This window comes from Artemia franciscana, chromosome 18 (genome assembly GCF_032884065.1).
Source record: "Artemia franciscana chromosome 18, ASM3288406v1, whole genome shotgun sequence".
Lineage (NCBI taxonomy): Eukaryota > Metazoa > Arthropoda > Branchiopoda > Anostraca > Artemiidae > Artemia > Artemia franciscana.
This window is the reverse complement of record NC_088880.1, coordinates 11257125-11272845: the sequence shown is the minus strand read 5'-3', so window position 1 is coordinate 11272845 and position 15721 is coordinate 11257125. Positions and strand designations below refer to the sequence as shown.

General features: G+C 36.0%; 1 protein-coding gene across 3 annotated transcripts in view; it reads right to left on the bottom strand.

Moving 5' to 3' along the window:
- The window catches only part of LOC136038602 (anoctamin-10-like), a 206980-nt gene that overhangs the window by 37985 nt on the left and 153274 nt on the right, over positions 1-15721 (bottom strand). The window lies entirely within an intron of this gene.

Sequence of the window (15721 nt, the reverse complement as noted above, 5' to 3'; positions counted from 1 at the left end):
ATATCAATTATCGAAAACGATATTATGTCGGCTTTTTCTGCTATCTAAACGTCCAGCAGAAAAGATCAAACAGAGAAAATTGTTTCGAAAATGGCCGAGAAGAAAAACAATATTCAATCCACTAACTCACATATGCAGATACACAGCATGTACAGCTGTATTCATAAGGTTGCATACCCTGTTCTCAAACTACGTTTAGTGAGGGTGGACTCTCACATGTTTTTGTGAGCCTCCAAAAGGCTTGGCTAGATAAAATATCTTCTAAGCTTACAGGCCTTGCTCAGATCACATTTGTCACGATTGTCACAAGCCTCAATCCTGTTGTAATGCTCAATCCTGCTCAAACCGAAAATGGCTGAAAAGGAGAATAATCTATTCAATATACTGACTCATATATGAAGATACACAGCATGCAAAACTGTATCCAGAAGAGGGCATAACCCGTTCTCAAATTAAGTTAGTGAGGGTAGGCTCTCAAATGTTGCTGAGAACCTCTAAAAGTATAAAATACTTTCTAAGCTTATAGGTCTTTTTCAGATCACATTCGTCACGATTGCCACATACTTCAATCGGCGTTTATAGAAATTGTATATTACCCCTGACGATCCTCTCCAAGTTGAGAGTAAAATAGCAAGATACATGGAATTACAGTGTTCCCGTAGTCAATGCAAGACAAGCTTCGTCGGCTGCTGTAGCTGTCATGACTCTCTAGATTTTCAGTAGGGAGTCTTTAGTTCCAAGAAAAACTAAACCACTCAAGTCGTGGAAGTCTTGTAATATGGGTATCTCAGAGATGCCTATACAAAGTTGTCATAAAATTATTGTCCAAGCGCACCACCAATGCCCTTTCTGAGAGTGAATTCAAAGCCTGATTAGCTAATCAAATAGTTCGCATAAGGAGCAACTCAGCTAAATAGCAACCCAAACTTTAAAACACGGAATATTTATAACAATAGATATATCAACTGAGTTTGATTTTTATGCCGACTACAGATACATAAAATTCATCAAGTTCTATGTACCCATCAAAAACTAAGAGCATAAAAAAATGTGTATGATTTTTGAGAAAGGACGGAATGCCCTAAAAAGTCGAGTCATCTTAATAAAAATCATAGATTCGGCATACCAGAGAACCAAACTGTAAGGGTTTCTAGCTTCAATTTGAAAATATATGATATTTTGTAAATTTTGCTAAAAGAAAGATGCCAGGATGATCATATCGAGCTAATAGTCAAATAGATTAGAGGGAGGATAGTAGCATCCCGAAATGGTTTTAGTGACACCAATACCTGCTACTCCTTTCTTCCATTGATGATTTAAGTTGAACGGCGATTCCCTCAGGGCAAAAAGCAGGTGCATACTACGTCATAGGTGTTTATGACAAGCATATCCATGGATTCCACGACAGCCCTATCCATGGATTCTGACACCCCTAGTTTTAAACGTATCTCTATCCCGTAATTCTGACGATAGCCAGTAGGTGCCTGTTACGTCATTGGAGTTCAAGGTCACGCATGTTTACGTGACTAAATATATTTATCGGAAGTAAAACAATATCACTTGACAGCATAGACTTCTGGGACCCACGGGGAAACCCCCGTTTGTAACTGAAGAGGGCACACACGTGGGTGTTGCGTAGTGACGGTTCACCCATGGGTTTTATGTAATGACAATTCACACGTGGGTGTTACGTAATGGTGATGCACACGTGAGATGTCACGTAATGGCAGCACACACACTTTGTGTTTCGTAATGATGGTGCACACTTGGGATGTGACACAATTTTACAAGTGGGTGCTACATTATGACGGGGGCACACGTGGGTGTTATGTAATGACAGCGCAAATGTAGGATGCTACTTAATGACAGCACACACATCGGTTTTACATAATACTTTAAAAGACTTTTTTCTTCGCAGTTTCTTTTTCTTTCAAGGCGTTTATTTTCAGGGAATATTTATTTATATTCTAATAATTTTTGTCACCACCAAGATTCGAAAGGGCCATTTCCATGCAATGGAATTGCACCCTAGACAGCTGGACCAGCAATCAATTTCTAATATTATGATTCAGGAAATAGATTCTACAAAATAACCAATTCCAACCGCGGAGAATTCCCATGCCCCACTTACTGAAATGATTAAGCTATTGATTTCGGGTTTGCTATGACTGCAATAATTGAGATACAAAGAGAAAAATTGATTACTAGAGTTTGGTTATATTTAAAGTGCACCTGCATGCCTCGTGATGCTTTAAAGGGATATTATAAACCCAGACAAAATGATTCTTCACTTCTTAGCTATATGATCCTAGCATTTTAGAGGGTACTTCTTTGAGAATTTCTAGAGATGTTTTCTGAGAGAATGATATAAATCTTCTTCAAAACATAGGAAAATACTCCATCTTAGAGAATATTTAGAGGTTTTCTTAGAGAATGATGTCAGTTTACTTAAAACTATAGGAAAATGGGCGCAAAAGACATGTGACTTAGTTCTGTATTTTGTTCATTTTTTCTTGGTATTATTTTCCCTAAATTCCCGGTACGTGACACTCAATGGCTGCCCATTCCCTAACGAGCAATTCCAACGGGGGGGGAGGCCCTAGCAAGCACTCTCAGAGGAGGGAGTTGTTATTAGAGATAAATTTAAACCCAATTAAGAGTTATTCCTGAGAGGTGTTAATGGAAATACCATGTTTCTTTGAGTCATGGCTATGCATATTCACGCTACCATGACAATATGTGGTGGACCCACCCCCGGGCGTCAGTGGTTCTTTGTGGTGGTTGGCGGAGGAGTGTGTCTTAAGTGTTAAAAAGTGCGTTTCTAAGTCTTGGTGGGTCTTCAGATGATAAAAGCCAATTTTCAAGCGTTGCCACCTACAAAAAAAGTTAAGAATATATTTGAGCGATTTCTTGATTGTTTGGATTAAGCGTGTGGTTTATGTATGTTATAGGTCCTTGTGAACTTCTAACTTGGTTTGTGCTGCAGTATTGAGTGGTTTGTAAGCCAATACACTTAAGAACATTTGTGATTATCAACTGCTTGATCATCATGCCATAGCCTGCTCAATCTCTTTGCCATCTTTTGGTTATCACAGTACATCTCTTGGTCCTTCAGCATTTGTACACCGTCATGACTAGTCAAAAATCGATGAAGCTCTCTTTACCGTGTCGGTAGACTCAATTCTGGATAAAATAATCATCCTTTTCTATCACCTTTTTCGGTTCTCTCAAAAAAAGAATCGAATCTTTCCAGATATGCACTGGCGCTGAAATTTGCCATCCACCGGTGGGATTGGCTGTTAGAGCCCCGATGGAATTGGATGCTAGGGGTCCCAACGGAATTGATCGCTAGGGTCCAATTGAAATTGTTTTTTAGGCCCCCGGTGGAATTGGAAGTTGGTGGGTCCTCTAGAATTGCTTGCTAGAGTGTGGTTCAGCCACATATTATCACCGTGGCGTGAATATGCATCACCATGGCTCAAAGAAACGTAGTATTTCCATTGAAGCCACACAGAAATAACTATTGAAGTTCAAATTTAGCTCTAATAACAACCCCCCCCCCCCTCTGGGATGGAGTGCTAGCCTCCCCCCACCTAAAATAACATTTCCATTAAAGCCTCTCAGAAATGTCTCTTAATTGGGTTTGAAATAGGCTCTGATAAGAAATCCCTCCCCTCTGAAATTCGTTGCTAGAATCCCCCCCCCCTCAAGTGGAATTACTCAACAGGGGGTGGGTCAGTCATTGAGCATCAAGGGCACGGCATGGAGGCAAAAGAATACTAAGAAACAAATGAACAAAATATAAAATTAAGTCACATCTCTTGTGCCCCCATTTTCCTATATTTTGAGCAAACTTAGATCAAACTCTAAGAAAATATCTCTAAACATTCACTACGAAGGAATGTTTTCCTATTTTTCTACAAGTTTATGTCATTCTCTACGAAAATATCTCTAGAAATTCTGAAAGAAAGACCCTCCAAAATGCTAGAATCATATCGCTAAGAAGTGAAGAATCGATTTGTCTGGGTTTACAATCCTCCTAAAGCATAACTTAGCAGGCAGGGGGTTTTTAAATATAAACAAACTCTATTAGTCAATTTTTCCCTCTCCATCTCAATTATTGCAGTCATAGGAAACACGTAATCAATGGCTGAATCATTCTATTAAGCGGAAAATGGGAATTCTCCACTTATGGAATTGGTTATTTCGTAGAATATATTTCCTGAATCATGATATTAGAAAAGACAGCTGGTCTAGCTGTCTAGGGCGCACTTCCATTGGATGGAAATGGCCCTTTTAAATCCTAATGAGGACAAAAATCATTGGAATAGAAAGGTTCTCTGAAAAACAATGAGTCGAAAGAAAAAGAAATCACGACGAAAAAAATCTCTTAAAATATTTATCAACACCGATGTATGTACCGTCATTACGTAACACCCTATGTATGTGCTGTAATTACGCAAAAAACACATTTGTGCTGCCATAACGTACTATTGTGCCCCCCTCATTACGTAAACACATGTATAATATTGCGTAACATCCCACTTGTGCAAAGTCATTACGTAACACCTCGCGTGTGCGCTGCCATTACGTGAGACCCGCGTGTATGCTGTCATTATTTAACACTCACGTGTGCAACGTCATTTCGTAACAACCACATGTGTGCACACGTAACAAACTCAGTTACAACCGGGGATTTTCCCACGGGTCCCTGAAGACTAGCATGTCACGCGAGACCGCGTCACTCCCAATAAATCTACTAAGTCACGTAAGATTGCGTGAACCTAAACGCCAATTAAATAACATGCATCAGCTGGCTGTCGGCGGAATGACAGGATAGGGATGCGTTGAAAACTAGGGCTTTCATAGAATCCATGGATGGGGCTATCGTTGAATCTATAGATATGTGTGGGTACATGCACCTGTCGTGGAATCTATCGATACATGCACCTGCATCTAGCCCTGACGGAATCGCCGTTCAACTGAAATCATTAAAAGAAGAAAGGAGTAGCGGGTGTGGGTATCATAAAAACCATCTTGGGGATACTACTGAGGGCTTGCTCAAACGGAAATTACAGTTCTAGTTCCCCATTTCCTTACCAAACCAATTGGAGGGCAACTATATTCCCTCTCCCTCCCATGCTCCCTTTTTACCAAAGTCATGCGATAAAATCTTGATATACCTATTTTGATGAGGATAGTTGAAAGGACAAGTATCATGTCTCTGGGGATGGCACGACCCTCCAAGTCCATGTAGAGACGGTTTGCAAGTTACGAAGTTTGTCTAGTGTTTACTTATGGTTTTTGTTACTGGGAAGTAAACAGACATTTTTGGGAGGAGGGGGGAGAGTAAATCTTGTGTGAGAGAACTTCATGAGGGGATATTTTCCATGGGGAGAATTTTCCATGGGGAGGGAAGTTTTTGAGAAAGAACTTTCAAAGGGAAAATATAGACGGGGGAATTTACCAGAATTCTTATACAAAATCCTTTTTATTTGATTTACCTTCTCAGCAAGTTTAGTTTTACATGTGGAGATATTCCAGGAAAATTACCCAGGGAAATTTTTCAAAGGAGTTGCCATGGGGGATTTGTCCATGGGGTGGGGGATATTTCACGGGAGATATTCTCCATGGGGGAGTTTTACGCGGACTGACTTAAAATTGAAACACTGGGAGGGGAGAATTTCCAGGAGAAATTTTCCACTGAGGAAAAGATTCAAGAGTATTTTGAAAAATGGTTGGAAATTAGAAGAAAAAGTTTTTTCAAACGAAAGTAGGTTAAAAATAATTTTCCGGGAGTAATTTTCCGCAAGAAGTTTTTTGGGTGAATCTTCAGCCGGGATGGAATTGCCTGGGGCATGGGTGATCCCAACCGAGGGACTTTCCAAGGAGGAAATTCCTTGGGGGGATTTTCCATGGACAGAAAAGGCAGATTTTCAGAAATTATTTGAAAAAGACCAGAGATTAAATAAAAAAATTAATTTTTCAACTAAAACTAAGGAGGAATATTAAAACTTCAAACGAAGAGAAATTATCCTGTATATGAAGGCAAATCCCCCTCTTCAATGCTTCGCTCTTAAGGCTAATTTTTACTTTTGTCCTAAATATTTAAAAACAACTCCTGACACAGGAGCCGTTTAATAAGGAGATTGTTAAAATACAAAAAAAAACTTCGGCGTGAAGAGCAAAGTATTGAGGAAGGGTTATACCCCTCATATACAGAATGATTTCTATTATTTTAAGTTTTAGTGTTGCTGAGACAATTACTCCTTACCTTCAGCAGAAAAAAAAACTTTGTTTACTTATTTAATCACTAAAGGGCTGAACCAATTCTAAGTGGAAAATATTGGCATGTTGCTGATTTGAATAGCCCAAAATAGCCAGTAGCTTATTTTTCTTTATCCTGAGCCCGAGGAACTCCAAATTAGGGCTTTTGTTCATATAATAGAAGTTTTTCTTTATTTTATTCAAAATTTTGAAAAAAAATACAAAATACTCTCTTTGTAATTGAACTGTTTGTTATTGGAATTTTACTAAATTCTAAAGTTAATCTGAGCAAGATAAACAAATATAGTAAATATCGAAATCGATATATCGATTATCAAAATCGGAAATATCGATATATCAATATATCGTTTAATCAAATTATCGCCCAACACTAGTAGTGGGTACAAAATAAAATAAAAAATATTTGGCATCAAACAGCTTAAGAAAGTACAGCTTTCTTAGTAAGGTGAAGCTGTCCTTAGGGGTCAACAGATTTCTACTGAACAAAAGCGAATTTTAACAGACGAAAGGCGTTGTCAAATTTAATGAATCATGGTTCAACCTCACAAAAAGAAAGCTTTAGAAAACCACAGTTTTAAGACATAAACAGACCTGAATTGGTTTCAGGGGGCAAAAATTGTTTCTATTTCATTTTTTTTGGTATATTAAAACATCATATGATAATTATTTTAGTACATACGCCTGTCAGAGAATAAATAACATTCTGAAAAGAAACAAAACCAAATATCATTAGAACCATTTTATTAGTTAGTAAATTTTCTTCTTCGTTTACCACCAGGAGTTTCTTCCGCCTCACTTTGTATCTGAAATTCAGATTTTGGTTGGGAATTTGTTTAACCATAAACTCCCCAGATTAGAAGTAACTGAACTAGCAGAGTCACACCACTGACCCCCACCCCCAACCAAAAGAATTCCTACATCATCCTAATACTACACACTACTAGTACTACTATTAGCGCTACCTAACGCCACCTGGTACTAACGACTACTAGCACTACCTAATTATTATTTTTAAGATAGCGCTTTATTTCCTTCTAAGTCAAGATAAATTTTAAGTACTGATTTTGTGAAGTCAAATATGGAACAGAAATTAACTTCCCTTAACTTTGAAATTTAACATGAAATAAAAAAAAAAAATTGGTGTGCAAATTGGTCAATGCACGAATCATTTTGGCTCTGAATTTTAACAACATTTTTAGTATATACCATTATATGGTAACTTTGGTAACAATTATATGGTATATTTAGCATAAATATGTCAAATACCATTTTTGGGTAAGCGAGGCCGATATATTCCAACCTTGAATCCAATAAACTGTTTGCAAATAATCTATACACGGGATTACTTAAGGCTGTTTAAAAGATTCATCTTTTTTAAAGCATATATACCGCATAGAAAATACGGAGGATTCCAAATAATTTGACCCAGTAATAATTAGTAACATTGAGCAAATACATCTTGCAATAATAATTAATTAACAAGTATTATTTTTTAATTAATAAGTAATCACGGCGCAACGATGAGCTTAGCATTGCACCGTATATCTGGGACAAAAACAACAAAATAAATCCAGATTGGTCTTATTTACTTTTGCAAAGAAAGACAATGAAATATATGTAGAAAGTCGGACCTACGAGCCTGTAACTTAGTATATGAATGCACGGACAAATATTTTGTTTAATAAATGATACAGTAATGGAAATTTCAAAGCAGCAATACCCTAACATTATTAACATTTTTCAATAGTACAAACAGATAATATTTTGCAATGTAAAAACAAACCTGATCCGCGTTAATATTGAATTAAATAAAAAAACAAGTTTTTTAGCTGAAAGTAAGGAGCAACATTAAAACTTAAAACGAACAGAAATTACTTCGTATATGAAAAGGTCTACTTCCTCATCAACACCCCGCTCTTTACGCTAAAGTTTGACTCTTTCTCTCAACTCTTCTTTTTAAAACAGTAAAAAACTTTAGTGTAAAGAGCGGGGCGTTGATGAGGAAGCATCCCCTTTCGTATACGAAGTAATTTCTGTTCGTTTTAAGTTTTAATATTGCTCCTTACTTTCAGTTAAAAAAAAAAAACTTGTTTTTTTATTGAATTTCTGAACGTTTTTGAATCAATGCATGTTTTGATTTTGGCTCTCCGCGGATGAATAATTAAAACGGAATTTGCATATTTGTTTTTTGGCTAAATAGCTTTCTCAGTTTTGATCGAATGATTTTGAGAAAAAAGAGCGGGGGAGGAGGCCTAGTTGCCCTCTGATTTCTTGGTTACTCAAAAAGGCAACTAGAACTTTTAATTTTTTACGAATGTTTTTATTAGTAAAAGATATACGTAACTTATAAATTAGCTAACGTAACGAACTATTGTATTCTCATGTTTTTATTACGTATATGAGGGGGTTACCCCATCTTCAGCACCTCGCTCTTTACACTAAAGCTTAAATTTTGTCCCAGTTCCTTAAGAATGACCCCTGAATCACAAAAGCCGTAGAATAAATAGTTTAAATTACTAAAAATACTTTAGCGTAAAGAGCGGGGTATTAGGAGGAGGTGAGCCCATCGTATGCGTAATAATTTCTGTTCGTTTCAAGTTTTAATTCTGCTCCTTACTTTCAGTTGAAAAAACTTTTTCATATTTATTTTTTCATAGTTTATTTTTAAATAATTCTAGAAAATCCTGCGCTCCCTTCATAAAAATTTTCTTCCCCCACGACAAATTCCTCCAAGGAAAGTTTCCCCAACATATCTCCCGCTTCTCAACCCTCCCCCCAACCTAAAATCCCCCTGAAACGTCTGTACACTTCCAAATAACCATTACTATATGTAAGCACTGGTCAAAGTTTCTAACTTGTAGCCCCTCCCACGGGGACTGGGGGAGAGTAAGTCGCCCCCAAGGACATAGTTATAAGGTTTTTCGACTACGGCGAATAAAATGGCTATCTCAGAATTTTGATCCGGTGACTTTGGGAAAATAATTGGCGTGGGAGGGGGCCTAGGTGCCCTCCAATTGTTTTGGTCACTTAAAAAGTACACTAGAACTTTTCATTTCCGTTAGAATGAGCCCTCTCGCAAGATTCTAGGACCACTGGGTCGGCACAATCACCCCTGCGGAAAAAACAAAAACAAAAAACAAACAAATAAACACGCATCCGTGATCTGTATTCTGGCAAAAAATGCGAAATTCGAAATTTTTATAGATAGGAGCTTGAAACTTCTACAATAAGGTTCTCTAATACGCTGAATCTGATGGTGTGATCTTTACGATTGTATGACTTTTAGAGGGTGTTTCCCCCTATTTTCAAAAATGAGGCAAATTTTCTCAGGCTTGTAACTTTTGATGGGTAAAACTAATCTGATGAAACTTATAATTTTGAATTCAGTATTAAATACAATTCTTTTGATGTAACTATTGGCATCAAAATTCCATTTTTTATGAGTTTTGTTTACTATTGAGCCGGGTCGCTCCTTACTACAGTTCATTACCACGAACTGTTTGAAACAAAGCTCACACAAAGTAAAGAGGTAAATTATTGTCATTTATTTTTCTTGTATTTAAGTATGTACGAAAATATATAGATGGGTCTCTAGATGAGAAAGTCTACATTCTGCCCGAGCTAAAAGGTATTCAAAGACCATGTAATCAAAGCCAATTCGGAGAGTTTCAGTGAAATATATAGGCATTTTCGAAGACCATACTGCCTTTTCATGACATACAAATAATCGTTCAAATAGGGATTAAATTTAAAAAAAAAAACAAGTTTTTTCAAAAGAAAGTAAGGAGCAACATTAAAACTTAAAACACACAGAAATTACTAGGTATATGAGCTCACTCTTCAATACCTCGCTCTTTACGCTAAAGTTCGAAATTTGTTCCAATTCTTTAAGAATGACTCCTGAATCACAAAGGCCGTTTAATTAGTAAAAACAGCTCTTTTGAAAGTACTAAAAAAATTGCAGCGTAAAGAGCAAGGTATTGACGAGGGGGCGAACGCCCTCATATGTGTAGTAATTTCTGTTTGCTTTAAGTTTTAATGTTGCTTTTTTATTTAATTTCTGATCAATTTTTAATACTGGGAAATCCACCACCCCTTTCCTGAAAAATTCCCTTCCCCCATGAAAAATTCCTCCACTGAAAGATCCTCCCGTGTTACTCCCTGCCCCCAGAAAACATCTTGCCTGAAAACGTCGGTATACTTCCCAAAAACCAATACTATATGTAAACAATGGGCAAAGTTCATACCTTGCAGCCCTTACCCTGGGGACTGCAGGGGATTAAATCATCCTCAAAGACATAGTTATTATATTTTCGACTTTGCTGAGCAAAATAGCTATCTCAAAATTTAGATCCGGTGACTTTGAGAATAATGAGCGTGGGAGGGCGCCTAATTGCCCTACAATTTTTTGATCACTTAAAAAAGGCACTAGAGCTTATAATTTCCGTTAGAATGAGCCCTCTCACGACATTCTAGCACAACTGGGTCGATACGATCACCCCTGGGAAAGAACAAATAAACACGCATCCGTGATCCGCCTTCTGGAAAAAAAAATACATAATTCCACACTTTTGCAGATAGGAGCTTGAAACCTAAAGAGTAGGGTTTTCTGATACTCTGAATCTGATGGTGTGATTTTCATAAAGATTCTATGATTTTTAAGGGTTGTTTCTCCTTTTTCTTTCAAAAAAAGGGCAAATTTTCTCAGGCTCACAATTTTTGATGGGTAATACTAAACTTGATGCAACTTATATTTTTGAAATCAGCATAAAAATGTAATTTTTTTTATGTATCTATTAGTATCAAAATTCCGTTTTTTAGTGTTTCGGTTACTATTGAGCCGGGCCGCTCCTTACTTACAGTTCGTTACCACGAAGTGTTGGATAAACCCTTTTATTACACAATAAAAACAATGAGAAAATCTCTGAATATTTCAGTCACATGCACAGTGACCGTCATAAGTAGATAAACTAAAATAATACAATTAAAACAACGATATTTATACAAAACAAAACAATTAGATATTATCTACTGCTCTTATTTTTCAACATAATTGCGTAAGCAACATTAATTGCCTTCCCAGTTTCCGGTTCATTAGTTTGATTTGAGTTATCAGGTGGGCAGAGGTCGTACACATTAGAAGAAATGAACTTTACTTTATCTGACCAAGGTAAATTATCATAAACTGAATTTAAGCCGAATTTACCAATTTAGAGCTAGGTTTTTAAAATAAAATTTTCTTAATTTCAATTGCTTCCCTGAAAATTTGCTTTAAACCCCAGTCTCAAGAAACCAAAAAGACATTCTCTAACATAAAAATGGTCCAAATAAAATGGTCCAGAAATTAAAATTGTGTTCCGAAAGAACTGATGTGATACCATCAAGTTTGGAATTATGCTTTAAGGCAGACGGAATAGAATATTGGCGAATTTTTATTCTCATTTCATTTCATTTCCATTCATAAAAATTAATTGTTATTTTCATTTTAAATTCTGGTCTATTCAATCTGATAGACTTCTCTTTGCAGCTCAACTGAAGATCAATCCTTTCTAGAATTCAGAAAACTACCCAAAGTTCTACTACTGTTTAAAGCTACCTTTAAACCTTTACTTCGTAAAATTCTTTTCAGTTATTTACTCAGCTCTAAAACATATTGTAAGGAGCAAAAACATCCATCTCTTCATTTGTCTCTATTCTATTTGTCACTTCTCTCTTCTATTTGTCACTTCTTTAGAAATCTCCGGGGACTTTTTCCTCTTTTTGAAAAGATGTAAAAAAGACTTCTCCGCAATATATTTCGGAGAGCAAATACTAAAAAGGCGGTCAGTTAAAATTACATTCAAACTAATTCTTACTTGGAGAGCGTGACTGGAGTTTAAACTTTTTTTGTATACGAGTCTGTTGGATCATAAGAAAGCCCTTTATAGGCCTTTTCATCCTTAATAAAGTTCTTAATTTTAATTTACAGTCGTCAGTATTCATTACTACTAAAACATTCCCCTTATCTGATTTCGTAATAGTTATTGTTTCATCCTTTTTAAAATTTTTAAGAATCCTTATGTCTCTGATGGAATTATTAGGTATTTCAGCTTCCAAAGCAAATTTTGAAAGCATTTTAACTGTAGAAGCTCTTACTGAGTTGACATCTTTTATTTGACCTCAATAAGTCTAAAAAAATTTTTTTAGCCTGTTCCCAACAATAAATATTCTTGTTTTGTTAAAGTTCTTGAAGAAATATTAACTACACCTGGTCCGAGAACTAACGTAGATGTGACTCCTATGTTTTCAAATAATTTCTAAAACTTTTTGATCAATCTTTCTCTGGAGGGGCGAAAGTCACGATTGAAGTGATTTTTTGCTGTTTGTTAAATAAAACAAACGTCACTTGCACTAATTTTTTCCAGGAAAATCTTTTCCCGGGATTTTCCAGGGAAAGCTTATCTATCACTATCAAAGCTCTTTTTTTAGTTTTATCCTTAATAAGATGATTAAAAGTCCTTAAGTTGTCAACTACGTTCTATCTTTTCTCCTTTAAAAGTGCCTAAACATAAATTGGATATTATCTTTTTCTTCTTTCACAGTCTTTTTCTTCTTACAATGTAAAAGAAAATATTGATTTATAATATTTGCGTTTTTCTTACGGGTCTCCATACATTTATACATCCAGAGATTTTGTCATTGTTTTCACTTTCTAATAAAAGAATTTATCCTTATCTGAACTGTTATCCTTATTTCAGTGAGAAATAGGCCAAGAACCTCCAGAGACTTTTTCAAAAATTTAAGGAAGCTCAAAATAAAATGTAATTTATGTTGAAGGTCAACTTTTTCAAAATGTTACTTAAAATAATTTAAATATTATTTATAGCATAAATTGTAATGTTGTAATGTTGGTTAAAACCCCTGTGAAACCCGAAAGTTATAACTTTGGAAACCTCATGTTGGAACCCGGAATTACTAAAAAAAACTGCAGTCAGAATTCGTGCTTGATAACATGAACTTAGAAATATGAATAACTAAAGTAAAGCTTCTATAAGATAAAAGGCCCAAATACTCATTTCAAAACGTCAAAGAAAATAAATACTGCTAGCAATCTAATCGTAGTTTACTGGATTATTTTTCCAATATTGACTCAGGATGATATTTTGTTAATTAAAACAGCTTTATTGTGAAAGGAGTGCCGTCCTGGCTGAGTGGTTGGCGCGCTGGCGTGGGAATTCTGTGTCCAAGGGGCACGGGTTCAATCCCAGTTCTGACCAGTTATTTAGTTTGGGACGGGGGTCAGTGGCGTGACTCTGTTAGCTCAGCCAGAGTCGGCCCATCTCTAAATGGGTACCTGGAGAAACCTGGGGAAGGTAAGCGGGAAGGGTGTGTGAAAGCACAGGATGGTTGGCCCCCAACCCCCATTACACTTCCTGGCTGAAGGGCCATGAAACGGAGATCAGCATGGCCGGTTTAGACCTTAAGGGTCTAGTGCCGTCTTACTTACTTTTTATTAGGTATGCAAATTTGAAGGTTCAGTGAGGACTTCCTTAGTTTTTATAGGGATATAGAGAAGCCAAAAACAGAATTTATATCCCTGGAAACTTTTTCAAGTTGTATGTTTGAGCATCCAAAAACTCAAAACCAACCCAGTTTTTAAGGTGGTGTATGGCAACAACAACATCAAAAAAGCAGTTGGATAGTAAAATTCAGTATAACATCAAGGATAGTAAACTATGTAAATTTTTCCACTTTCCCATCTCTATTTTCATTTCTCTGTTTTTATTTCACTTTTTTCTCTTTTTATTTTTCTATTTTTACTTTTTTATCTCTTCTTTTTCTTATTTCTCTATTCTCTATTTTTTTTTTTTACCTCTATTTGCAATATGCCACTTCACAGAGCTGGAATTGAAAAAAAAAATGCCCGATGACAAATGATTCTTTTCCAGTTTACCACCTCATAAAAATCATATTTAGCTAAGAAGTTACGAAATATGCAAGGAATTAAAGACCAACTGCTCATTCTAGGCATTTTGCTCCCCAAAAAAATGTTTTGGATTTAAAATTTTGTTTAAATATCCATGTTACATTTGAAAGTCTTCACACTGTTTCTCTGACAACACTATTTTTGAATTACCAAATTCCTCTCTCGATGTGAATCTTATCTAAGCCACAGACTATCATTGAATTGGAGTTGGAGATCCTCAGAATGATTAAATGCGTATATACATTCTTTTTCACTGATTGTTCATGATGTACTGTTAAGTTTGCCACATTGAGAAAAGCTATACACAGAAGTACGAATTCTAAAATAGTCAACCAAGCTAGAATGAATATAAATTAAACAAAAATCTTTGCAGAAGATTTATTAAACAAAAAATCAAAACAAATCAAAAACATCTGTTAAACAAAAACTTGAGGCGTCCTACTGTAAATCGAACACCAAATTTTAATTTTATATTAGGTCCAAGGATGAAAAGCCTAGACGTTTTGTGTGAAAGGAGGATGGGAAAGACTGAAGAAAACGTTATGGCTGCCCTATTTTATGTAAGAAAAAAAATTACCTGTTTCAAAAATAAGTTCCATTTATTTTGTAATGAAAGCGGGTTTCAGCCCTTCTGACCCTCTCTAAATGGCGTCCTTGCAATACATTATAATTGTATTTATTATTCACATGCTAAATAGTAATGTAAACTTACCGAGAAAATATATTAAAATTTAGATTGCTAACACGGAAACAAATCGAAGCGTTGATAGAATACAATAATAATCTTGATCGAGAATATAATATAATCTTAATCAAAAAGGCAGATCCGTTGGAATCATGGGAATGCGAGGAATAAGAACAGCCTCACCCTCAAAAGGCCCTGGGAATCATCAATTTAATATTAAAGTGATAGCCGTCGGCTCCATCCCAAAAAATGATAGGATATTGTAGGGCATCGTAGCATCGATGAGTTTCAGCAATTCTTAACAACTGAGCGTTTCGCTTATGAAGAATAATATCTCGAGGTAAAAACTGATCACCGACCATAACGATTGCCACTTCGTCGATAGTTGGAGCATTGTATCTACGCACATGTTGGCCAGGAGGCGTTTTGTCAGCGGAAATAACAATTTTATGCGTATCAGTAGGCATCAAATCGATGGCTGTTTTGAACAGACGCACTAAATTATTATTTTCGTGGAAAAGATGTTGCAATTGGGAAACGATTGTCCTTTCAACGTTGGGAGAAATTTCGCAACGTGCATTCAATTCAGAATTTCTATCACTGATGAAGTACAATTGTAAAAATTTATGATTCTCGCCTGAGAATGGTAGAAGGGACCCTGCTCTATGATAAATTTGCCCTTTTACTTTGAAAGTAGACATAAATTGATCTGGATTTTCGATTTGGGCTCCAAACGACGTCATTTGGAAACTTGAGTTATATTTTCTTATTTGTGACAAAAA